The following is a 25574-nucleotide window of genomic DNA, read 5'->3' as shown; positions in this document are numbered from 1 at the left end:
TTCAAGCAATCCAGACTACCATTCGATGTGCTATCAGTTTGAAATTGATTTCCTAATCCTTATCTTGCACTTTACTACATTTTTTAGTCAAATTTGGGGAGAGCTTTAAGTTTTGGGACAAGCCCTAAGTGGCTTGGCTGCATAACATAGTCGTCCAAGCCTGGGGGAGCATTAAACACCATTCTCATGAAAGGGAGGGGCATTAACACACCCAATGGACTCTAGAGGGCCATGTTAGATGGGCAAGCGCAAGGCAAAACCATATTTCTTGCATTCCAAAGGTTTCTAGCTAGGAAAAGACTGATTTAACGGTGTTTTTGTGCATGATTTGAGCTAGAAAAATGAGTCTATGGAGGGTAAGAGCTCATGATTTCGAGGATCTACAAATGCTAAATTATCGGGCTATCTTAACAACATTTCAAAGACGTGAGTTATTAAGATATGCCAAGATAGACTTGATGAAGGGTCAGGAGGAACTCCTTATCTCGATTATTGAACAGTGGAATGAACATCAAGGTGTGTTCAGGATTGGGGATCATGAGCTCTTGATTGAAAGAGATGATATTTACTTCTTCATATGTTTATCATGCATAGGTGCATGAGTAAACGTGACAGGAGGGAGAGTGGATCCCAGAACCACCGTGGAATTGGTCTGGATACACTATAGATGGGGCAGTGGGCTAGTGAGCAACTGGGTTCCCATTCAATGGATCAAAACTATGCCGATGAGGATCATTATATGGATGATCATACACTTGGTAGGGTCCAAGAGCTAGCATGTAGCTTCAAAGGCTCAGTTTCTACTAGAAATAGACTGCTTACAGCCACAGGTATTCAACTAGTGTGAGGGAGTCCTCTGCCAGGTGAAAGCAAAGTTGACAACTTGTAAGACTCGGGCCCAAAGAGAGTTTGGGTATGGTACTTTGATCATTTCCTTTATCCTTGAGAGATTTCTCGGGATGAGTTCATGCATGAGTCTGGACATAGTTGGTCCTAAGGAGCCGAGACAAGAGCGATGGGATTCCCTAACACCACGTACTACAGGGGGACCGCTTAGAAACTTCTTCGAGGATGACCTCTTCGAGTGGCTTAGTGGCCAGATCCTCGTGATCGATGATTATGCATATGCAAGAATGGATTACACAGGGGATCTGGAACTGATATTACCACCTGGAACTCAGTAGGAGCCACAAGGTAAGAGAATTGATCAAAGTACCACAAAGTATTTTTAAAATTTTGAAGTTTATGTAATGTTTTTTATTATGGGTGAAAAAGTATTGACATTAAGCATTTTCTTGACACAAATGTGAAATTGGTATGTCCTACATGCATGCCCCGCCATGATAGGCAAGGTGATCAACTACTTGGGGTTGGAGCAGTAGTAGGTGCGGTAGCCACCGAAGAGGGAGATGACACACATCGTCTCCATGAGGTTTCTAGGAACCTTGAAGGGTTGAGCATGGGTGTGCCTTCTCTTCCACAGAGTGAGATACCAGTTCTTATCCAGCGACATACAGTGGGTGTGCCACCTCTTCCCATGAGCAAGATACCAGCACATATGCAGCGACACATAGTTCGTGTTCAAGAGAAGTTTTTGGTTCCTATTAGGATGTTTGCTAGAGCTATTATGAGTTATCATGAGTAACAGGCTTAGCAGTAGTGGGGTATAGCCAACGAGTGGCATAGTGAGGCTTAGCAGAGCTATTTTGTACTTAAAACACCCAAGTTTTGGGAATTTTTGATGTAGAAAGACTAAACATTATATATATATATATATATATATATATATATATATATATATATATATATAGATATATATATATATATATATACATACATACATATATTTTTTGGTGATTCATGGTGTAAATGTTTGTTGTGATTTTTTGTAAATTTTTAACTATGAAAAAATTTACATTCATATATGTAACTATAATGAATAAGAAAGATTCCAATCTAATACATAATTTCCAATGAGTTAGCTAATGTATTTAATTCTTTAGTAATGTGTCTATATGTAATAAACTCAAATTGACGTTCTAAGAGTTGTGCCCTTAAATAGTAACGTAACAAAATTGGATTGTGAATGTGATAGTGATTAGTCAATTGCATAACAACTAATTGAGAGTCTAACCTAACCACCAAATTGGAGATGTCCTGAGATGAGGCTTTTGCAATAAGTTCGATTACAAACATATACTCAGCAATATTGTTGGTTGCAGTACCAAGAAAAACTCAACCGGAACTAAGTAGTTCTAACTCAGGTGTGTAAAGGACACAAGCAGCTCATGAAATGTGCCATGTGTGACAACTGACACCATCTGCGTATCCTATGAATGGTAAAGGTGGTGAAGAAATATATGCAACGAGAGATGTGTATGAGAAAAATACACATAAAAAGCCAAAAATATCCAAACACACCAAAAGAAGCAAAACTTATAAATACACAAAATTACAAAGCAAATGCCCATTGTAACACTAGGCATAATCCTTATTCAAATAGAGCCCATTGTGGTGCTCTGAAGGTGGAATTCCATTAAAGTACTGAAGTTCATAGGCACCCTTTGAAAGGACCTTAGTAGCAATGTATGGACCGACCCATAATAGTTGAAGCGTACCTTCCCCCAAGAGGTCATGTTTTTTATTGTAAAGTAAAATGAGGTCACCCTCTTGGTAAGAACAAGGCTTGACATTTTTGTCATATTGGGCTTTGGCTCAACGTTTATGGGCTTTGAGAGCCAGTGCAACCTCTTGATGAGTCTCATCCATCTGATTGAGGGATAGAAAGTTCTCTTCTTCAACTGTGGTTCCGAGCAAGCGTTCAACAACTAATTTTAGGGAAGGAACCTGAAACTCAATAGGAAGAACTACTTCCAAGCCATAAGAAAGTTGAAATGGCGTGAATCCTGTGGCAGTTTTGACTAATGTTCAGTATGCCCAATGAGTAGGATATAACATGCGGTGTTAGTGGGTTTTATGATTGCCTACTAACCTGCGTATCATGGTTTTTAGGATGCCATTGACATCTTCCACTTGGCCATTAGCCTATGGATGGTAGGAGGAAGAATGTTCTTGCCTAAAACCTAGCAAGTATTTTAAGCCATACATAATATGGTTTTGAAAGTGGGAATCACGGTCTGTAGCAATCTCCCGGGGCATGCCAAAATGACAGATTACCTGATTGAATAGGAATAACACTGCAGTTTCTCCATCAGCTTGAAAAGTGGAAATGGCTTCCACCCATTTTGTAAAGTAGTCCACATAGATAAAAAAGAAGTTGTATCCATCATAGGAAGTGGGGTTGTAGGTGACGAATTCAATGCCCCATTTAGAAAAGGTTCCAATGGAGATGACCTGGTGCAGGGGGGTCGGGGGTGCGAACATTTTCTTAGGAAATATTTGGCAAGGATGACACTGCTAGACTGCAGTAATATAATATTTAAATAAGGTTGGCTAGTAGTATCCTACATGCAAAATTTTATGTGCAGTAGCCATGCCAAAAACATGACCTCCACATGCCCCAGCATGGCAGAAATTTAGAATGTGTTCCACCTCAACATGAGTGGCTGTTGTAGCAACTACAACCACCCTCCAAAAGTTTTCCTTAGCTTTGTTTTGGAGCCTGCCTACCAACCATCCTAGTAACGTATCTTGCATTATCAATTAAATAGGCTTCATTGGTTTTTCAGTAGCTTTCCAGCCTATGCATGTTAGTTTTCTTCACCCCCCTCATAGGCTACCACTCCAAACATAATCTAGTTCCTAGCTGAGAAGCTCCCTTAGAAAATTGAGCAATTCTAGAGGGGAACTAGCCTTCCCTCTAGAAATTTCACAAATCTGCTGGGCAGCCTGCTGGGCCCAAAAATTATGCAATGCAGTCAGACTAGCTTTCTTAGGAAAATTGTGTGATCTGGCCCAGCATTGTAGCTCAACCCAGAAATTGCACAATTCTGGGCAGATGTCACCTACTCTTCCAAGAAATTATGCAATCCCTCTAGGACAACCAGCCCATCTCCTCCTAGAAATTGCGCAAATCCATCTCTCAGTCAAGCAGGTTGTTGCATGTGCCTTCAGGTTGACCGGTTCCACCCGGGACCCAACAAAATTTATTTGCATGCATGGGCTTATTTTTCTCAAAATAAAAATAAGCAACATGCAAAAAGCATCCTTAGATTTTTGGGATCTATTTTTAGCAGCTGGAGCTTACATGCAAAGATCATTTTAGAAACTTTCCTCCAAGTGTCGCTTTTTCCTAGATTTGTGGCATGCACATCATGAGCCTCAAAATTATTTATTCGATGCTTCAGAGCTCATTATTCACATCGATATTGGAGCATTGACATCCCATAGCACATCCAAGAGTCTTCAGCACATCCAACTCAACTATTTCCGGGTAAGTCTACTTTACTTGTATTTTGCAACATTTCTGTCGCTTTTTTTGTTTTGAATTATGTGAGTGTTGTCTCCTTGATTTCTCTAAACACATGCTTTCATTTGCATGAATGTTAGCTTGTACAAGCATTGATTTATTTTTCGTTTGCATCTCATTGTTGTCGCATGCATGACATTATTTTGCATGGACAGTCGCTGATTCGGCGAATCGTTTCAAACACATGCATGTTTTTCCATTTTCTGAATATTGCATTCACTATTTGCAAGCATGATCATTCACTCCTTCTTACACTCATTTTCTCCATGCATTCGCATCTTCATATGATTTCAGTCGCCCGTCAGCGGGTCTGGGCAACCTTGGCCCCGACTCTGCCTTGCCCGAACAACATTGTGCCATTCTCAGAGGGAAGGCTCTGCCTTCCTCCCAGAAAATGTGAAAATCTGGCCATACAGTGTCCTCCAAACTTGCTTTCTGTAATTATGAGATTCAGTGTCTACTGGCTCAGAAAAGTGTGCAATGCAGTCCCTGGGCCTGCGTGACTTGCCAACTGGAATTGTGCTTTGTGAAATCTTAGCACCTAGCAGGCCAGTCTCTATTGCGCATTGCACAATTCCAACAATCAACCAACCTCTTGATAGTCCGGAATTATTTTTGTGCAATTTTGACAGTCAATCTCCCGGCCTACCAGTGAAAATTGTGCAATCCTTGCCAACAATCTCCTGGGTATGTTTCATGCCAGTCCTCAAGTTTTCTTTGGTTTTAATTGATAGATTTCTTTCCATTCATGTCGCCATGTCTCTAGATATATTAGGTGTTCATCTATCTCTCAACAATTTAGGATCGATGGCCTCCAAGAGAGAGGGTCAAAGGACACCGACAAAAGTGCAACTGGAGAAGTAGCTGAGCGAGTGTCTATGAGTTTTCTTATTTACGAAGACACCAAGCTCATCATAGACAAAGACATCAAGCTGAAATGGTAGGAGATCAATGAAATATTCTCAGGTACATTTGGGGAAGATATTGAAGAGTGCAAAGTCTATGAGAACATTCACAAGTTCGTCTTGTATCAGATTGCATGCAGGTTGCCCGCATTACCATGCACATACATGATAAGTTGGATCATCTTGCGCATTGATCCCGAGATGACGGTATTGAGCAATGTCAGTGGGAAAAATATTGCTACCTTTAGGGCACAGGATTATCAGCAGATGTACCACTTGCCAAAGCCAATGATCACCATGGAGACACCCTTCTGCATACCAAATAGCAATGCCAACTCTAGGGATATCTTGAAGAACTGGGTAAAGGAGCCAACCAAATTTAGAATGACACCCAACTAGATTTACAAGACTAAGATATCTTGGAAGGTGTATCAGTACTTGGTCATCTTTTCATGCCACTTGTATGGCAAAGAGAGCATAGAGACCTTCCCACAGAGTTGGGTGATTGCGTTGGGCCAACTGGCCAGTGAAGGAAAAGCATGCAACCGGTCTAACATGTTGGCTCACAGGCTGAAGGAACAGGTAACAGGAGCTCGGTAGCCGCCCAAAGGTCAGCAAGCATAAATCTACATGTCCACTTACATCTTGGCTAAAATCTATGCCTGTCAGCAGTTCCCGGTCTTGAAGTGGGCATGGACATCAGCGAAAACCTCTATGAACACTTATTGTAGACTGTTTTCTGAATGTAAATTCCGAGGAGTTATCACACAGTTGTCACACCATTTTTTCATCCCGGTGTACAAGATGATATTTGAGCAGGATCCACCTTGTATGTTGAGGGCGACAATGGAGGCACTGATTAACATAGCGGATTCGTATGCCTCCCCTTTTGGCACCTTCATACGGATGTAATGCGCGGAGAAGCCTCCGCATGTTTTGGTGAAGTTTTCCATGGAAAATCTCGTCATTCAAGAAGTGCCATACCATATATCGGAAGGACAGTCAGCTAGGCTGCACCGGAAGAGGAAGGCACCTTGGCCCACTCTTCCATTGCAGATCAGGTTGTATGAGATACAGAATCTTAAGAATGTGGATGCTGAGATACAATCCGTATGACCCACATTTCTTTGTGAAGGATCATTGTGCGAGAGTGCAATTTCCATGGATCCACGGGCTGTGTCATGGGGCTGAGGAAGACCCATAGAGATATTGTCACAGTGTCTCCAGGCCCAATGAACTGGTCAGCATTGTTGTGGAATGGTTGGTGAAAATGCAGAAAGAAACATCAAGGAGAGCAGCAGCAGCAGAGGTGAACATGCTGGCGCATGACAAAGGCAAGAGGAAGATTGTTGATAGCACATAGGCACAACAAAGTTGCAAGTTCATAGCAGATCCACTTGTGCTTAAATTAGCTTTGGAAATAGAGGCGAAGAGGCAACAACACGACAAGAGGACTGCGCAAAGGTAGAGAGAAAAACAGAGGATGGAGGAAACAATGAAGGAGTTGCAAGAGTTGAAGGAGCAACTCCAGAAGGAAAAGGAACTACGCAGATAGGAGAAGGAACTACAATCAGGACATATACAACAGAGGGCACTACTTGCACAAATAGATGAAACTACTCCCATATAGGTGGTAGATTCATCCGAGTAGCTGACATAAAGCATACAGGGTGAGCAGTCGTAGGAGCAGGACTTCGCTCAAGATATTGAACAAGTACTTGAACAGATGGATATGGAGGTGGAGCAGCCATAGTTAGAGAAAGACATCGAACTCATGCCTTACCACCATGAGGTTGACCCACCGGCTTCATCATATCCAAAAGCAGAGAAAGTCCTGAGTGACCAAGGAGACACTTAGATCCTTGGCGGCAATCCGAAAGAAGAGATGCACAACATATCATTCAATGAGTCGCAACATAGAGTTGTGCAATCTCGTAGAGTGTCTACTCTAGATGTCCACACATATCCTGCATAGTTTGAGGAACAAGTGATCGTATCTGATGTGTGGAAGCATCCACTAGCATTGGCTGATGCTACCAGAGCATATGACGAAGCTAGTAGCTCAAGTGTTCACTTCTTAAGAGCGTAGAATGAGCGAATGGCTAAGGAGTTACAGACGGCCAAGCAGGGAGGAGAATTGATTACATCATCCACCTTAGCAGAGTTGAAGAGGGTGATACTGGATGAAGTATCATCCCTTGAGACAGTCATGTGGCCGTTGTATTCCAAATTTGGTACCGTGCATAAGGCAATTGTCCATCTCAACAGTTAGCATTAGCGTTGTGCTAGGAGAGCACATATCTTGTCTAACTTTCATATTGTTGTCGACCACATGAAAACATGCACAGTGAGATATAAGGGAGCCCCATTACACTTGCCCAAGATGATGAATCCCAGAGTGGTTGAGTTGAAGGCATGCATCTGGAGTCAGAACCGCAATATGAAGAACTCTCGTAGCTCATCACTTGTTTGCAAGCTTCCCATGCACGGGTGTTCAGAATCATGGACGTTGTTGTGCACGCACATGCAATCCCATCTATTGGGACACTCACCGAGGCAAAGACAAAGGGACAAGTCCAACTTAATCTAGACTCGTACTTTGATGAGCTGATGTGCATAACCACCAGCGCAGACTTGGCAGTCAATGTGGACACCATGCATTAGTATGTCATTGGTCTGGCCACAGTCAATACAATCATGTGGATGTTATCAGACAAGTTGGACAGAGGAGCCAAAGTAGTGTACCCAGATGCAACAGAGGCAAGAGTTCGTTTCCAAAAATATGTCACCACAGAGTGTTGGGAATAATATTGATCTTCCTCATTGTCATATTCCTCTGTTGATTTCATTTGTTCTAAATTTCTACATGCTTCATCAATTACAACATCAATGCATTCAACATTTTTTGAAGTCTTCTATTATAACATTTGTATCCTTTACTTCTAGATGAATAACCAAGAAGAATTCCTTCATCTTCTCTGGGTTCAAACTTACCAATTTTTTTCATTAGTCCTTTTGATGAAACATTTGCTTCCAAAAACTCTAAAGTGTTTTACAATATGAGGCTTACCATACCAAAGTTCATATGGAGTTTGATTGCTATTCACCCGAACATTCACTTTGTTGAGAATAGTCACGGCAACAAATGCAGCTTCACCCGAGAAGGTTATAGGAGTTCCAGATTCATCAAGCATCGCTCGAGCCATTTGTTGAAATGTTATGTTCATTCTTTCCACCACGCCATTTTGTTGAGTTCTAGCGACAGAGAATTGCCTTTTTATTCCATGTTGTTCACAAAATTTAAAGAATTCATCTGATATGAATTCTCCCCCTCAATCAGATCTGAGACATTTGATTTTTTGATCTGATTCATTTTCAACTAAAGGTTTGAAGGCTTTAAACTTTTCAAATGCTTATATTTATGCTTTAGTAGACCTATCCAAGACATTCTGGAAAAATCATCAATAAATAAAATAAAGTATTCTTCTCCATGAGGTAACATTTTCCTTGTTGGTCCACATAAATCAGTATGGATGAGTTCAAGAGGCTTACTTGCTGATCCTTCTTTTTCACTGAAATGAACTTTGGTTTTCTTACCGACTTGACATGGTTTTCATATGGTATTTTCTAGGATGCTGATATCTGGAAGATCACAGACCACCTTGAGCCTGCATGCTTTTCTTATTTTAGAAAAGCTTAGATGCCCCAATCTTCTGTGCCATAGCCAGTTTTCATCTGTTTTGCTTAGATAGCATTGTTTTTGTCCTCCTTTGAGTATGTATAAATTGTTTGGAGTTCTTGTACCTTTGATTACGGTCTTTCCTATATCAAGCTCACAAACCACACATCTGTTTGATCGAAACACAACTTCATTTCCTTGATCACACATTTGACTGACACTCAACAAGTTATGCTTTAAACCATCCACTTACATGAAATTTCCAGCTTTAACCTTTTCTTTTAATAAAATAGAACCTTTACCTTTAATGACAGTTGGTGTGTCACTTCCAAATGAGACATTCTTTTCCTTTTCTAAAGCATTATATGAATAAAGTTTCTCTTTGTCACATGACATGTGTTTGGAGGATCCGATGTCGATGTACTACTGATTCTCTTCTCCTTCTGCATATAGATCTATGCCACATCTTTCTGATTTAGATTCCTTCTTTCTCCATATCTTGGAATTTGATGATGTTTTCTCCTTTTGAAGTGTTGGCCAAAATTTGCTCCTGCATTCAAATTCTTCATGACCAAAGTTGTTACAAATCAAACATTTTATTTCATCTACAAAAGCATAAAAGTTATTATAGGAACTTTGCTTGATTCCTGTTACACTCCTTTGATTTCGTGCTTCTCTAGTCATGATGGTTTTGTAAGAAACACATTGAGCAGCCTTATGCCCAAAGTTATGGCATGAAAAACATTGTCCATTAAAGAAGTTTCTATGATCATAGAATCTTTTGGCATTGTTTACCTGTTGGTTGAAGCTTCTACTGATATTCATCCTTGGAGTAAATTTAGCATGATTTACCTGAAGAGTACTTTTAGGCCTTTGCTGATGATTAACATACTATTCACTGATCTTTGTTGCATCAAGATAGCTTCTGGTGGTGGCTGGCGGCTTCTATGATTGAGATGATTCTTTAGTATATCCAAGACTTATCTTTATAAGAGGAGAATGTTGAACTTTAATGATTTCATTTAAAGTTTCTGATCCTTTAGCAAATCTAAGATTAAGAGATTTTGTCTTCTCCAGTTCTTTTCTTAAACCCACAATTTCACATTCTCGATTTTCATTGTGTTTTTCTCTATCAATGAGTTGATGTGTCAATGTATCTATGATCATATTCTTTTCTTCTAAACAGATTTTGAGTTTTGTGATTTCTTCAAGAAATTCTTCCTCTTCTAAGGCATCCAACAAATCATCATTGTCATAAGCCATGAGTAGTCTATAATCTTGTTCAGTTTCATCTTCATCACTATTAGATAAACCATCACTACCTTCATGAGTATAGTAACTCCTTTTATTGACAACATGTTTTCTATTGCCTTTTGCATATTCCTTTCCCTTTTCATATTTATCTCTATGAGGACATTTGGCAGCATAATGGTTGAATCTACCAAAAGAAAATCATTTGAATCGTAGCTTACCTCTGAATCTTTTGGAACCCCGTTGAAGCTTCTTGAAAAAATTTACCTCATCTTCTTTGTCTTAAATGTATCTTGGTTAATTGTGCTCTTCGTTTTCTTTTCCCTTTACTGAAGCTTTAAAAGCAGCTTCTCTCATATCCGATGGACCTCATTTCCTCATTTCAAAGGCAATTAGGATTCCATGGAGTTGAACCACGGTAATAGTTTGAAGATCCTATTTTTCTTTTGTGGCAGATACTTTTGACTCAAATTTAGAAGACAAAGATCTCAAAATTTTCTCAACTAAAGTAGCTTCCTTTATCTCTTCACCCAGATTCTTCATACAATTAACAATCTCATCTACACATAAAAAGTAACTAGCAATACTCTCATCACTATGCATCTTAAGAGTTTCATATTGAATTCTGAGAGTTTGGAGCTTAGCACGTTTTACCTGGGAGTCTCCTTCGTAGCTCTGAATGATTTTGTCCCATATCTCTTTGGTTGTCTTGAGCTACATGAATTTGATGAATTATGATTCTGGAAGACTTCCCAATAACGTATTTACTGCTTTGGCATTGGTTTCATATAACTTCTTACCTGCTGAATCTGTAGGTATTGCTACTAGAAATTGATATCCTCCTTCCACAATTTCCCAAACATCGGCTCCAAGCGACTGAAGATAGGCCCTGGTTCTTATTTTCCAATATACCAAGTTGTTCCCATTGAAGATTGGTGGTCTGATAGATCCCATGCCTTCATGATTGTTCATCATGAAAGATCTTCCTTCAAGTGATCAAGCTTCTTCTGAAGGACCTGCTCTGATACCAATTGTTGGAAATAATACTGGGGGGGTGGGTGGGGGGGGGAGGGGGTGAATCAGTATTTTTAGTTCAATAATTTTTCATTTCCCAAACATATTTATATACGCTACTTCTGTGAAGTGAACTTGCGTGTACATGCTACTGTGATTAGAGAAACTAACGTATACCCAAAGAACTTATGATTTAGTCAATTTATCATGTGTTGATCTTTAATCAATGCATCAGTAACTTGTTAAACAGTGCAATAAAAACATAATAAACCATCACACATAAGCAACACACATGAACACCAAGATTTAAGGTGGAAACCCAATGCAGGAGAAAAACCACCTGCTGTTGTCGTCTTTGTCTTCTTTTAATATTAAGAAAATCTATTTACAATCTTGTATTGCAGACTCATACCAGTACGTAGGCACCCACCTGTAGAAGGGTACAACCTTCTCCCTTTTTCCAGCTTCTACTGGAATGGAGCTACAACCCCCTAACTCTTGTACTAGCCAGTGTGTTTACTAGTACGTAAGGGTTGGCCTACAGAAGGCTACGACCTTCTCTCTTCCTCTAGGGACCACATTTCATAAATTTTCAGACTAGATGCTCCTGGTACACAACAATATAAATGAAGGCCTCGTTTCATCAAATATTCATACCGGACCTATCAAAACTTTCAAACTGCATCAACCAATAATCAGTTAATATGAACAGTTAGATCACTGTCACCAGAACACTGTGCTGAACCCAGAAACCTACATAATTATTCAGAACCAGCTACAACCTAAAAAATCATGCATCAGAATGTATACGCTACTTTAGTGAACCCAACATGCGTGTATATGCTACTTCCTTTAACAAAAACTGTGTATACCTTCAGAACTACTGAACCATAAAACTTCTTAATCAAGTCTGTACCAACCAAAAATATATTGAACATCTATTGTTAATTTACAGAGCTTTAGATAGGTAGTAGCATAGATAACCCTTCAAACTTAAACAATCAATCAATCAAACACAAAAATCCTTATGCATTCAGTTTTACTTTCAGATCTAAGAAGACTTCGTTGACAAACAACAGTAAGAAAATTGAACTGATCAGATAGATTAATCATTTCTGAAGAATAGGCTTTTCCTTTGTATACGCTAATTGGAAGAGTTGAACCTACATGTATACATGCCTTTACCAAGGCGAACCAACATATATATCTACAAATATTAACTCACAAATTTGCTGCTATTTCAGACTTCAGACAAACCCAGATCATGACATTTAAAGAATAAGACAGGTGTACGTAATTAGATCTATCCCAACCAATATCATATCATTCAATGATAAGTCATTTCAGGTCTCATGATCCTTATCCAACATTGAATTCAAGGTGCACAAAATATTTCAGATCAAATCACAACATATCCCCTACAACATAAAATATACTTCAGATAGAATTATTCATGAAAAGCCCTTTTCACTTGCATACCATGGCCTTTTGATCTTCTCGTCCTTATATAGTCTTTTTTGCCTTTCTCAATACCTCAGACCAAAACCACTTAGGACCTGTGGTATTCTTGGATGGGATCAAATATTCATCACTCCACTCAATATTGTGGGCTAATACCATGGTATTGACCCCTGCTATTCTTTACTCTTAAATTTCCTTGATTTTCCAACATGTACGTGCTTTTCCTCTTGTGAAAGTGCGTGTATACGTATACACTTCTTTTGTTCTGTGAACCAACATGTATATGTTGTTTTGACTAAGGGGACCTGCATATACATCTTAAACTACTTTACACGATCCTTTTCCTTCAACTTCTTCATTTTAATCAGTAGATATTAGTTCCATCTTCCTGTTCTTATGTTACACTGTGAGTTGCCTTTTATCAAAACTGAACTGACTTGTGAGTGAGTTGCCATCAAGGACAAGACTTGTATCATAATGCCAACAGAAGCTAATATGGAATCTAAGATGGATGGTTTAGAATCAAAACTGAAAGAAAACATTGAAGATTTGAAGAAAGACATGGAAGGTTTGAAAGGAGGTTTGGCAAAGTTGCTATACAAAATGCTACCTAATGGTGAAAAGGTAGTAGAGGAAACTCATGATGAGAAAAAAAGTAATGTTAATTGTTATCACAAAATCTAACCTTGATAGTCTGTTGATCAGGTAGACTCTGAGTAACTCTTTCAAACCAATATTTTGGTTGAGGCTTAGCCTCCTCAACCTGAGAGGGCTCTCTCACTAGGTTTCGGGTTTTTTATTAATGATTAGATGGCTAACTCTAGGAACAAAATGAACAGAATTATAACTTGTTGACTGGTTGAAACTATGATTAGTAAATATCTATTGGGCTATGGAGTCAAAATGGTCTTCAATAAAACAACATGATCAGCAAAACATGGAAGTCAAGGCACTTAGAGTTTAGGTTTATGAATAGAACAGTAACACAATGAATCAACATAGTTTACAAGCATGTGAAGGAAGTTAGAGCATTTTCCAATGAATTCTAAGTAACACAAGCTTATACCACTGCAAATAAGTAATTGAACAAAGCCATAAGAACATCAAACACATAAACTCTTTGTGAATCTTGAGTAGTCAAACTGATATCTGTATTAAGTATGAAAAACCATAGTTTCTTACAATAACACAATCTTTCCTCTACTAATGAAATTTCCAACCCCTAGGAATTCGATTTTCATGCTTAATATAAAACTTTACATCATTGGATACTATCATCCACCTTTGGAGGAATTCGAATTCCTAACTTAGACACCTATCTATTCAAAAACAAACTAATTTAATTACAACTTGACAGCTAGTTGTCCTTTAAGAGTCCTAATACAAATAGGAGTAAAACTCCTAAAACAAGCCTTCAACACCCTTATCTGAGTCTTTAATACATTCTTTAATCAACTTCCAACCCTGTCCTCGAGTTTGATGATGACCATGATGTTGTTGCAAAACCTGTTATATTATGCCTTAACTGCCCTAAAAATCAGGAGACAGAGTTCCTATTTTTTAGGCCCTTAACCCTTTGTGCTTATCTTCAAATATTTTTCTATTGGTGTATAGGTGTTAAGCATTAATGATTTGTTGAAACATTTTTTTCCACCTTTGCAAAAGGGAAACTTGAGCACGTTGATGAAAACATTACTGTGCTTATGAAAATACTCTGTTTTCGTAGCACAGCCTTCATTTACCTATGGAGTATTCCTCGAAGCTTTGCTACCTGCACCCCTGCCATCTGAGAGTTCACAAAAGAACCTATATCCATTAGAAACTTCAAAATTTGGAATTGATCCAGCATTTCCTCCACAATGCATCTATAAGAGCCAAATGATCATCTTCAGCAATTTCGTAGCGCGCTACGAAACTGCTGTCTGTGTTCTTTTTCAACACGGCCTGTAACAATCATTGGTTTGGGGGCTTTTTCCAAAATTTTGAGAAAACTGATGTATTAACCAAAAATCAAAATCACATCCCTTCCTAGATATTTTTCTTTGCAGTTGTTCTTCCTCTATATGCCAAAATCCTTTTATGTGCCAAAAACTGTTTCAATACATCTCCTTCACTGCCTTCCTTCAACACTTTGTTTCATCATTGTTGTAGACCCCTTTTCCAGAGTGGTTAGTTGTATTTCCAGCTCTTCAATTTTCCTCTTCAATCCCTTGTTTGTAGCGCTGAGCTGAGTATTAATCTTTCTCACAAATTTGGCTTCTTTGATTGCAAGAACAGTCCAGGTAAAGTATTGTTGTTCACTTCTAACTATTTCTAATTTGGGTGCTCTTTCAGCCTCCCAGACAGCCTTCATCCTTTTGAAGTTTGTCTTTTTAGCAGCATGTTCTCTTGCTCTCGCCCTTAGTTTGGCAATCTCATTGTTAGCAGCGTCTAACCTTCTTTCCATGACTTCATAACTGGCGTTTTGCATTTGAGTAGCAGGAACCGTACTTTTGTCTCCTTCAAGTCTTGAAGATGGTAATTCTAACTCTTCTTGAACAACAAAGGCTTCCTCTATTCTCTCCAATTCAATATTGGACTCCTGCATCTTCTTAGATTGCTAGGTTAAGGGTTTTCTGGGTTTGAAAACAAAAGCTGCAACCTCATCCTTAAATTCCAGTTTTTTGGAGGATTTCACCTTCTTCGACTTCCTTTGATCAACTTTTGTTACATTTGCCTACACCAAAGGGGATTCCGTAATGTCAATGGCCCTTAAGATATCACTTAAGTCACCCTTCAAGCTTGAACCTTCTCCTGAAATCATTGTTTTCCCCTTTTCCTTTGCAATCTGGCTCCTAGTAAGTCTCCTTTGAACTGGTTTGCTAGATGACTATTCTGGTGTTTCTCCTTTAAGCTCAGATATCTTTCCCTTGGCAGACTTAGGAGTTTCAAGAATGACTGTTGGACTTTTAGCTGCTGAGGTTTTGCTTGCTTTTTCCTTCACCTGCTTCCTTGGCTTTAATTTAGCAAACCTTTTTGCCCTGGTCATTGCAAACCTACTAGCTTCTGCTGATGAAGTTTCTTTGACCCCAGAGCTAGTACCTTCACCTTGTTTTTCTATTCCAAAGTCACATACAAACAAAAACGAAGACCAATCTTTTTTTACCCTTTTGAGTTCATGTAACACTATCAATTTAATTAGGCCATGATGAAACAGGGAAGTCTCACACCCTTGGGACTTTAGCTGAACTTTATCTGCCATCTTAGCTATACTTCGAAATAGGAAGTAAGGAAAATCTAGAGAAATCATACCAGTAAAATGTAAAAGAAGTTTAAAATGATATGAATAGACCTTCTGGTATCTGCCTTCACAGGTGAAATAACGTTGAATGTTGAAGAGCAGGTTGGTGTAGCTATCCTTGATGTAGTCTTTGGGAACTGCTTTGGTTAAGTCAGTTTCTGGCTTCAGGAACACCTTGCATGGTTCCATGTTGAATCTAAAGTTCTTGAACCAAGCCTCTTGTCCCCTAGGAATTTCAGTCACCAATGCTATAACCTCTGGAGAAACTTGCATATCAAGCATTCCGACCTTTGTCTTTAAACCATCAAAATGAAGTGCAAACTCCTTGGTTACTTGGGTATGCCCTCCTTGCAATTTTTTACAAAACTTCCAGCACCCTACTTTCTTGAAGGCCTCTACAACTGCTTTGTCTCTGCTTAGGACCTCAGTGTTTTCTGGCTCGGTTCTCAAACAATGGCCAGACCTGTGGTGTTTCTTTTCCTCCGTCATCTTTTCTTCTAAGTTCCTATAACAAAACCAGCTTGTTTTGAAATTCAATTGATCAGCCTCGCTTGCCGATGATGATCAACCTCGCCTGAATGATGGATGAAGAAATCCTTGGTGAATGATTCCCAAAGCTTTTTGTCAAACACAATTTTGTTTCAAGGGTTTGCATGCAAACTAAGACGATGAGACTGGCCAGCTTCTTTGAATTTTGAAATTATCATTCATAATGACCCCTAAATTCAAAATGATGAGTTTGGAGCGGTGGCATGCTCATGGACTGACTTGTAACTGACACCTAATCATGAAAATTCTAACGGGTTTTTACCGGATTGATGTTTGACAAGACTGTTTTTACAAATCCGCGCTTTCATAGCGCGCTACGAAAAGAGCAGTGTTTTCATAGCACAACACTGTTTGCACTACGGAATCGTAGTTTCAAAACTAATTTCAAAATTTTCAAATTTGCCTTGAGCTATGAGTTTCTAAACAAGGTTGTGGGACTCATGAAACATAAGAAAGGGATGTTAGACTTTATTTGGACACAAAAGAAAAACTAAACCTTTGAGACTCCTAACCTAACACCTACCCACTAAGCATAAGATGACTTGACACACTCATCTAAGACCATGCAAAAGAAAAAGTAAACTCCTGTTTTGGTGATAACATTAATCATGATTTCATAGAATCTAATGTTGGATTTAAGACTCACCATGTTCTAAAGATTGATATGAGGAAGTTTGATGGCAAGGATCCTGTAACATGGATACTACAGATGGAACAATATTTCGATCTCCATAATGTGAAAAGCACACAAAAGGTATGCAATGAAACTTTATATTTGGAACCCAATCAATTTGTATGGTATCGACGGCTTTTCTCTCATAAACAAATTGTCACTTGGTCAACTTTTATGGAGGAAATGATAGCCATTATGAGGATACAAAAAGTAACACCTTCTTTAGCCAATTGATAAATCTCAAACAAAAGGGTTCAATCGTCGAGCACATTGAGGAATTCCAAAAATTTAATATAAGGGTAAAAGATATTCCACAGGAGCATAGGATTGATCTGTTCATAGTGACTTTAAAGGATAACATCCAACATGAGGTCTGCCTTTGGGAACCTTGTTCATTGGAGAAAGCATTCAGATTGGCAAGAAAAATTGAAAGAAAAATTATGGAAACAAAGAAGCCTACAACTCACAACTATAAAGATGTAAGTGTTGCTGCCCCTAACCTTCGACAACCTACAAGGTTGACACCACAACAATTGGAAGAAAAAAGAGAAAAAGGGCTTTATTACAGTTGTGATAGAAAATACACTAAAGGTCATAAGTCTGCTGAGAAGAAATTATTTTACATAAATTGTGAAGAGGAGGAAGAAAAGGAACAGGCAACGTCAAAAGAAGAGGATATACACCATGAACCAAACCTAGAGAAAGAAGAAATGAATCTGACCATATCTTGTAATGCTTTGGCAAGAATTACCACTCCTCAAACCCTCAAGATAGAAGGATATATCAAGAAGAAAAATATAATACTGTTGATTGATTCGGGTAATACCCATAATTTAATTCATTGTAAGATGGCAAAGGAATTGAATTGCTTCCTATATCCAGCACAAGGGTGTCAAGTGATGGTTGCAAATGGAGGAACCATAAATTGCTCTGGAAAGTGCCATAATATAAAGTTATCCATGGGAGAATATATATTGAATAGTTTAATGCTTTCCATTCCAATGGATGGTGTTGATGTTGTACTATGAGTCCAATGTCTACAATCTTTGGGTATGATAGCTTTTAATTTTCAAGAACGTTTCCTGAAATTTTTTTGGGAAGGAAGGGAATTTGAATTAAGCGGTATCACAGGGAAACCAGGAAATATAAGAAGCTCTAATAGCATGACAAAGCTTCTAAATAAAGAACAACGGGGTGTAATTTCACAATTATGTTCACTAGAGGTTCCCACATCAAAATCATATATTTCTCCAGATCTCTAAAAAAAATTGGACAATCATTCCAAGATATTTGAGACTCCCAAAGGCCTCCCACATATTTGTGATCAAGATCATGCTATTCATTTGATTATAGGAAGTGTTCCTCCAAACATCAGGCCTTACAGATATCCATATGCCCCAAAGAGAAATTGAATGTATGGTTGCAGAAATGTTAGAGCCTGGTATATTTCAACCTAGTAAAATTTCTTTCTCTGCTTCAGTAGTATTGGTGCACAAGAAGGATGGATCATGGCACATGTGTCTGGATTATACGGAGCTCAACAAGCTCACTATTAAAGATAAATTTCCTATTCCCATCATTGATGAATTATTGGAAGAATTACATGGAGCAATTTACTTCACCAAGTTGGATCTTCATTCAGGATATCATCAAATCAGAATAAAGACTGAAGACATTTTGAAAACAACATTTAGAACTCATGAGGGTCATTATGATTTTTTGGTGATGCATTTTGGCCTTACCAATGCACCTTCTACATTTTAAGGTTTGATGAATTCCATTTTCAAACCCTTCCTTAGAAAATTTGTGCTAGTATTTTTTGATCATATACTAATCTACAGTAAGTCTTGGAAGGATCATGTTCAACATGTTGACAGGGTGCTCAAACTATTGGCGGAGAAACAATTATATGCAAAAGCCTCCAAATGTTTCTTTGGAATACAAGAGGTGGAATATCTAGGTCATATTGTATCTCATGAAGGTGTTAAGGTAGACCCCAGAAAAATTAAAGCCATTAAGGAATGGAAAATCCCCACATCCATAAATCATATGCGAGGATTTATCGGGTTGACAGGGTATTATTGCAATTTTGTTAACAATTATCGGAGAATAGCAGCACCTATAATAACATTATTGAAGAAAGATGCATTTTCTTGAACTCCAGAAGCAACGAAGGCCTTTGAATTTCTTAAAGAGGCAATGTGCGAAGCACCGGTCTTAGCTACACCAGAATTCACAAAAACCTTTATTGTGGAATGTGATGCCTCAGGAAATGGAATTGGTGTTGTTTTAATGCAAGAAGGAAGACCCATTGCTTTTGAAAGACGTCCAATCAAAGGAAAGTATTTACACAAAGCTATTTATGAGAAGGAAATGTTGGAAATACTACATGAACTTAAGAAATGGCGACCTTACCTAATGGGAAGACACTTCAAGGTAAAAACGGATCATGATAGTCTTAAATACTTTTGAACAAATATTATCTTCAGAAGAGAAGTAAAAATGGGTCACAAAGCTATTGGGTTATGACTTTGAAATCATCTACAAAAAATGGAAGAAAAATGTTGTTGTATATCCACTCTCAAGAAAGGATGAGGATGTGGAAGCATTTTTTTGTGCCATTTCTATTATCCAACAAGATTGGATAAATCAATAAAGGGATGAATGGAAGAATGAAGAAGAGGTGTCGGAACTCATTCAAAAGTTGCAGCAAGATCCCAGTACATCTGATACATTTAGCTAGAAAAATGATTTGTTATGGTACAAAGATCACTTATACCTCTATAAGAATTCCCAACTCAAACAAAATATTCTTCTAGAATTGCACACCTCTCCCTTAGGAGAACACTCGGGATTTTTAAAAACTTACCACAGGGTTAAGAAGGAATTTTTTTGAGATGGCCTTAAATCTGATATTCACAAGTTTGTGGCAGAATGTTTGGTTTGCCAACAAAATAAAGTTGAGACAATTAAGACCCCGGGTTTGTTACAATCTTTGTCCTTTCCAAGTCAATGTTGGGAGGAGATTTCAATGGATTTTATCACAGGTTTACCCAAGTCTGAAGGAAAGAGTGTCATCATTGTGGTAGTTGATAGACTTACCAAGTATGCACACTTTTGTGCATTATCTCATCCATCTAAATCCAGTAGAGTTGCTACTGCATTTATGGAAACAATTCAAAAGCTACATGGAAACCCAAAGATTATTGTAAGCAGCAGAGATCCCATTTTCACTGGAAATTTTTGGACAGAATTATTTTCTTTTTTGAGTTCTCATTTAGCTCATAGCTCATCTTATCATCCCCAATCTGATGGGAAAAATGAGATAGTGAATAAATGTTTGGAAGTATATCTTCATTGCTTTGTATCTGATAAACAGACACAATGGGTCAAGTGGTTGCCTCTGGCTAAATGGTGGTATAACACTTCCTTCCATACAACAGCAAAAATGACCACATTTGTGGCACTTTATGGATATAATCCACCGTCCATCACATCATATTTAAGAGAAAATTATAAGGTTCAAGCAATGGAAGATCATATCGAGCATCAACAACAAGTTCTCCAACTCTTAAACCATAACCTCACTTTGGTGCACAATAGAATGAAACAACAAGAAAATCAACATCGCATCGAAAGAATTTTTGATGTAGGTGACTCGGTATTACTACAACTACAACCATACAAAAAAATATCCCTCAAGCAAGCTAAGAAGGATAATAAATTATCACCAAAGTATTGTGGTCAGTACAAGGTGTTACAAAAGATTGGTACTATGGCATACAAATTGGAGCTTCCTGAATCTTCACGAGTTCACCTAGTTTTCCATGTGTCATGCTTAAAGAAGGTAATAGGTGACAAGCTCCCAGTTTAAACAATATTTCTAGAACTTGACAAGGAAGAAAAAACCATACTGAAACCTAAAGCAAACATAGAAACAAGGAATTGACAACTATGAAATCGATCAATTTCATAGTATCTCATCAAGTGGAAGAACTTACCCGCTGAAGATTATTTTGTATAGAAGAATCCAGAACTACTGAAGCGTTGAGGACAACACTTTTTTGAAGGAGAGGGGCATGTTAGGTCCCTATACTACTAGTGTAGCCCCTTATTGTTATTAGTGCAACCCCATTATTGTATTGTTGTGCCCATGTAGTCCCCATATTGTTATTATTGTTTCCCATAGAAGCCCACTATTGTTATTGTTGTGCCCTTAGAATATTATAGATATCTCGGCTTTGATTATATTGTGACCCCTTATACTCCTATATATAGAAAGGAGGTCTTATCATTTGTATCATCCAAGAATTGTTCATTTGTGTAATGTAAAGGAGGTTTCCCCCTTGAAGAGGTTGATTTTGAAGTCGTTGATCTATATTTTCTTCTATTTTGTGAGCTGGTTCCATAACACCTAACTCCTTAAACCCTGACCTCATTGGGGACATGCAAAGAAAAATATAGAAAGAGCATACGCTCTAATACCACTGATCTGAACTTATATAGGACCGCAACAAATTACAAATATAACCATAAATACAAAGATGCAGCAAAAATAACACTTCATTTCATTAATATTATAATACTAAAATATGCTTACAAACATAATGGAAATAAACTAGCTCAAGCGATGGTAACTTATCTTTGAGAAGAGATGTGGCAGCTACATGCCTCTGAACTATGTTACAATGAGGCCCAAGGGCCTATTTATTATTGAAAAACAAGGGAAAAACATAAACAACCAAAACCCTAACCTCCAGAGATGAAATGCCAAGGGTTTGTGGGACCTGTTGGGGTTAGTTGGGCAGCCAACTTCCTGGGGTCGTAACTTGGTCATATTATCTTCGTTTGGCGCATATGATACCTTGTTGGAAAGGTATCTCTGATTACTATAGATTTTACAGTAGGCCCTTTCCTATGGCTATAGGCCCACTACGGACCTAAAAAAAACGTTGTTTAGGGGGTCAAAACTGATCTGGAATTTCAAGACCTAAAAAACTGCTAAAAATAGTTAATGCTGAAATAAACAAGGAAACAAATGAAACTGAATGGAGGCATAGGTGGAATAGGTGGGTGGCCACCAGTATCCACCTAGATCACAAAGTTCAAATGCTCCCGGATTAACCAAAAGTAGAGCTTAACCGAGGTAAAACAATGAAAATTTTGATATTTTCTATGTTCAAAGTCCTAATTAAAACCTCTCTTGCAATGTTTTTATTATTTTTCACACCACAATTTCATTATTAATGTGATGGGAGAAAGCATTTAATGTAGCTACATCACCAATTACAAGGAATATCATACAGAGAATCATGTGGAGGCATGATCGCTAAACCAGATGCTAGTCGCGACCCCAAGGAAACTTAAGTTGTTCATCTACTGTGATATTAACCATCATATTGTTTTGGGTGGAGAAAGGGAGGTTAACATGTGGGCGAGTTGAGACCTGAATTGATATCTACAGTTGGATATGTTGTTCGATGACCATTTGATGGTTTCGAATCGAATTAGAGGTGTAATATTACATGCTCATTATGGCTTGAATTAATATTGTTCATCGAATTGATTTCATGTCAATCGTTAGATAGCATTAGGTGGGGAGAGAAGGTATTTGTGGGGTGGTTAGTTTAGCTTTTGATAATACATGAAATTTCCATCAGCACAACTTAATTGCCTAATTTTAAAGGAAATCAGAAAATTATAACATAGTGATTTTGCCTCAAAACAGCCGTTATGTGATTCTTTAATTAATTCATAATTTAAGCACTAAACCATGTTGGGAAAAATACTAAGAGGGGGAGGGTTGAATCAGTATTTTAAAAACTCACTCAAACTTTTCTTTTCTTATTCATATTTATGTACGCTATTATAATTAAGTAAACCTGTGTATGTACACAATTTTTATTCAGACAACTAGTGTATATCGAGTTAACTAACTTTTCAGTTAATTCATCATTTGTTTAACTTGAACCAGTGTATTAGTACTTCATTAGGAATTAATTAAATAGTATCCATGTGCAGCAAGAACATAATAAACCATCACACATAAGCAACACATCAACACACGTGAACACCTGTATTTTTAGGTGGAAACCCAATGTGGGAGAAAATCGTTGTCTTTGTCTTCATATTTTATTATAATGAAAAACTTATTACAATATTATATTGGCACAAACTCATACCGGCACGTAGACACCCACCTGCAGAATGCTACAACATTATCTCGTTCTCCAACACCCATTGGAAAGGAGCTCCAACCCCCTGATCTCATTTATTGACACCCACTGGAAGGGAGCTCCAACCCCTGATTAGATTTACTAGCTACCACTAGAAGGAAGATTCAAGTTCCTCACTGAAGGCTCCAGCCCTCAACACCTTTATGGACCACGTTTCATAATTTTCATACTAGATCCACCTGAACCAAAACATCAAATTTCTAGGCCACGCTTCATCAAATTTTCAAACTGGACCACTACCATCATTTAAGAAAAATATTAAATAACAAACTGAAACTAATCGTTTAATTAGATCACTAAACCAACTTAATCATCAAATTATTGAATAAACCAAGTACTGAATCTCAAACAACCAAAGTAGCTAGATCATATCAATTCATTGTATATTCTTCATCAGAATGTCAGACCACCTACTTTTCATCATAGAAACCAGATCTTGTCACTGCAAACCCTAGCCAACCTTATGTCATGATATATATGTTATTATTATGAGACATACCTATGTATATACACACTTTCTCTTTAGAAATCCCACGTATAAATATCAAAACATTGAACCCTGAAACTAAATCACTGCACTAACGAAATCAGTCACTGAAACACATACTAGCCTTGTAAAAGATCTTTGAACCAAATACAGATCATCTCATAGCAGCATCATTACTATTCAATATTTCATAACATAATGAGTTCTACCTTAACCAGCACTATCAAATACAGATAATCAAAAATACTTTATTGATAGACAACAGTAAACACAACAAGATTGATCATACATCATATACAACAAAACCCTAGCATATGTATGTGACCATTATAAGACACTTCTACGTATGTATGTGCCTTTCAAGCAGCACACCCACGTACATATCTGTCCATACTGCAGAATCAATATGCGACTACACAAAAGTCGATCCGCGTATGTACGCAATCTTTCTGAAGAAAATTTGTGTATATATTTGTAACTACTGAGTAATACCTTCGTTGCACAATAGATCATCAATCAAACCCAAATCACAGAACATATTGTAAAATACACACATCATAATATCATCATCACAAATATATCAACCTGTAAGCAGATTATTAAATGTGTAGTCATTTCATATGTATAAGATCTTATCCATGATCACATTCTTGGGTGCACATTAATTTCAGATCAAACAATTCATCAATAAACCAAAGCATACACCCTTAGAACATTGATCTCCTATTGGGAAAAATACTCCCGGGGGGGGGGGGGGGGGGGGGGGTTGAATCAGTATTTTAAAAACTAACAACAATAATTTTCTTTTCTGAAATGTATACTCGGCTTTGCTGAACCCAACGCGTGTATGTACGCGATTGTTGTAAAAGGAACTAGTGTATGCTTAGTAACCTTGGAAAATATCTAATTCTTTATCTGTTAAACTTGAACTAGAACGTAAGATATTTATCAACCATTTGATAAGCAGTGAAATGGTGCAGTAAGAACAAAATAAAGTATCACACATAAGAAACACACATGAACATTGGGATTTAAGGTGGAAACCCAATGTGGGAGAAAGCCACTGTTATTGTCGTCTCAGTCTTCAAACTTATTAATATCAAAAGCTTCTTACATTCTTGTATTGGTGCGGACTCATGCCAGTACACAGGCACCCACCTGTTGAAGACTGAAACCTTCACCCGTTCTCCAGCTCCTTCTAGAAGGGATCTCCAACCCCCTAATCTGATTAGCAACTACTATTGGCAAGAATCTTTGACTTCCTCACTGAAGGATCCAACCCTTAGCAACATCTGGGGACCACATTTCATAAATTTTCACACTGGATCCACCTACTTTAATACATCACAACTTGTAGATCAACTGAAGTAAACACCAACTTAATTCAAACAGAACAATGAGATCACTATAACCACAACACAGAACTGAACTCATAATACTGCATCAACACACAGAATCAACTGCAACCTAATCATTCATATTCCAACATGTGTATGCTACTTCACTTAATGAAACTCGCATGTATATGCGCTTTTTTGTAGAGCAACCTGCATATAGATCTGATTATTCATATGGCAACATGTATACGGTACTTCACTTAAGGAAACTTG

The 25574-nt window shown here is 37.9% G+C and overlaps 1 pseudogene; it reads right to left on the bottom strand.

Annotated features, from left to right (window-relative positions):
• Nucleotides 1–15608: 15608 nt before the first annotated feature.
• LOC149165346 (uncharacterized) overlaps nt 15609–25574 on the bottom strand; it is a 118624-nt pseudogene continuing 108658 nt past the window's right edge.

The sequence above is a fragment of the Pinus tabuliformis genome, chromosome 5_1 (genome assembly GCF_031772625.1).
Source record: "Pinus tabuliformis cultivar Carrire ecotype Pingquan chromosome 5_1, CPIR1, whole genome shotgun sequence".
NCBI classification, from domain to species: domain Eukaryota; kingdom Viridiplantae; phylum Streptophyta; class Pinopsida; order Pinales; family Pinaceae; genus Pinus; species Pinus tabuliformis.
The sequence above is the reverse complement of the archived record's forward strand: the minus strand, read 5'-3'. Positions and strand labels throughout refer to the sequence as shown.